General features: G+C 41.8%; 1 pseudogene; it reads left to right on the top strand.

The window, feature by feature from the left end:
* Window positions 1-1,467: 1,467 nt before the first annotated feature.
* LOC137991674 (uncharacterized) lies at window positions 1,468-2,488 on the top strand (annotated as a pseudogene).
* Window positions 2,489-2,500: the final 12 nt, after the last annotated feature.

Raw genomic sequence — 2,500 nt, 5'->3', positions numbered from 1 at the left:
GATCTTCAGGTATGAAAGTTTTTAATTTTACTCTGGCTACTTCGCATTCACATGGTAAACAGTATGTGGTATTCCATCTTTTTACTTTACAATCAGATTTTAATTCAATTATTTTAAGATGATACGCTTCATTTATTTATTTTGGAAAATGGCGCGAAACAGGCCGCCAAGATCGCAGTAATGACAATGGTCTGACATTTGTATCGAATCGTGAAAAATAAAGTCTCTGCCGCCTGGCGCCGTGCATTTTCAGCCGCATGATTCTTATATTTTGTCTCTGAAATAGCGTCTAAATTTAATTAACGTCAAGAAGAATAATTATATCGCTTTTTTGTAAATATATCGCCTGGTCTTCAGGTCATGCAAATGGTGTTTTATATATATAAATTTATAAAATACAGTGTTTTAATAATTTTTACAGGCGGAGCTTCTTGGGACTACAAGGCGCAAAAGGAAACCACCGCTTAAGGAAGACGCATTTTTGGCCATGCTCCACCGAAAAAAGTATTGATCGAGCAAGCCGTCAAACCAAACGGGAGGTGAGTTTTTGGTACGAATGTCACGCTTGATCAAGGAAACTTGATTGAGGAAACCTAAGGTAAAGCACCAGCAGTATTTAGTTCAGGACATTCGAGGTGGCTACAAATCACACAAAATAATTGAGGTTTAAGCACAATGTCTGGATTTGATTTCTAATGTCGCAAGTGCTCTAGATATTAAAATCTGTTTTTAGAATGAAAAACGTATGCCTTTTAGCATCCTGGCTATTATTCATATTAATTTTTTTCTGAGTGTACAGCGGCAAGTTTTTTTTTTACTTGTGTATAAAGAAATTTAAAAAATTAAGCTTTGTAGATAGTAAAAGCCCTACTCGTAAACACAACTCCAGAAGTAGGATCAGAAGTCACTTTGGCAAGTGAAGGTGAAACACCTGAGAACCCTTTCACCCTTGGCTGCACAACCTCGCCTACAGTTTCAGCGGAAAATATTGAAGCAGAAGAATAACCTACTGCACCTACGGTTTCAGCGGAAAATATTGAAGCAGACGAACAAATCTATGAAACCACATTGATGCCCTCTATTTCTTCAAACAGATTGGTGGAAAGCGGAGAAATAAAAGAACGAAACTACGAGGTAAACAACGTTATCAGCTGTGAAACTCAGTGGCTTGCAGCTGACACAGGAGACGCATTGCTTCTCAAGGACCACACTTATTCCTGTGTGCCTCCCTGGGATCCACAGGCCGAGACTGCACAAGCACTCACATCCACTCCAAAGAAGTCATCGGCCAACACGGAACCTCCGCTGTTCGATCCTGACGAAGACATCATCACTAACCTCACCTTTTCTTCAGTGGAAGAGGATGAGAATGACAGCTCTTTCCAGTTGAACTTTGAAGAACTGGACGACACTATTGAAAGCAACTTGGAAATGCATGATCAAGATGGAATGGATAAGTTTGAAAAAATGTGTTCAGTCCCCAAATACATCGTATTTGAGGATGAACACCTGTAATTATTTAATCGTTGCATTATCTGCAGAGAAGAGGTGTTAGAAAAAGATCTGGTTAAAAAGGGCTCTATGTTGAAAATAACAACATTCTGTAAGAACTCTCATTCAAAAGAGTGGGTTTCTCAGCCGACTGTTAAAAGAGCTGCTGCAGGGAACCTGTTACTTTCTGGCGCAATTTTATTTACGGGCAATACGTTTTCTCGCATGTCAGAAATGGCTTCTACAGTTAATCTTGCGTTTCCTGGTGAGTCTGACTACCTCAACTATCAAAACAAGCACCTGTTTCCAGTTATAAATGAATGTTGGCAGCAAGAAAAGGGTTCAGTGCTTGCAGATCTCCTAGACAGGGAATCTGTAACTCATTGGTGACGGGCGCTGTGATTCGCCAGGGTATAGTGCCAAATATGGCACGTATACCATGATGGACACAGAAACTAAAAATATTGTAGATTTTGATGTCGTTCATGTGAAACAAACCACAAGTTCCCAAGCAATGGAAAAACTAGGTTTTCAGCGTTGCCTCGACCGTGCCCTCGACAGCGGGATTCCTGTGGATGTCGTGGGCACTGATAGACATACAGGAATAAAGGCACTGATGAGAACTGTCTACAAAGATCGCGGAGTTGAGCATCAGGTCGACGTTTGGCACCTTTGTAAAAACATAAAGTCCAAGCTGGCGAAAAAAGCCAAGAAAAAAGGATGCGAGGAACTGGCCCCCTTATCACGTGGTGATAAGCAGTATCGTTACGTTTATCCCAAGGGCATGAAAGACTGGGTGGTTAAGCCTGTGTTCGAGAAGAAGTCTAAGCAGCACGTGAGGGACATGATGCTCCGGGTTTTGGAATCGAGAGCCACAGGGGAGGACATCGAAGAGGTTGAGGTTCCTGACCTGCCAAGGAACATCGCGCCAGTACCCCGCCTACCCAAAGAGGAGCTGCTCGCCCGCCACGCTTCTAGATTTGGAAAGAAAATTTAGCTGTTCTTGTTC

Source organism: Montipora foliosa, chromosome 2 (assembly GCF_036669935.1).
Source record: "Montipora foliosa isolate CH-2021 chromosome 2, ASM3666993v2, whole genome shotgun sequence".
In the NCBI taxonomy this organism is placed as follows: Eukaryota; Metazoa; Cnidaria; class Anthozoa; order Scleractinia; family Acroporidae; genus Montipora; species Montipora foliosa.
The sequence above is the reverse complement of the archived record's forward strand: the minus strand, read 5'-3'. Positions and strand labels throughout refer to the sequence as shown.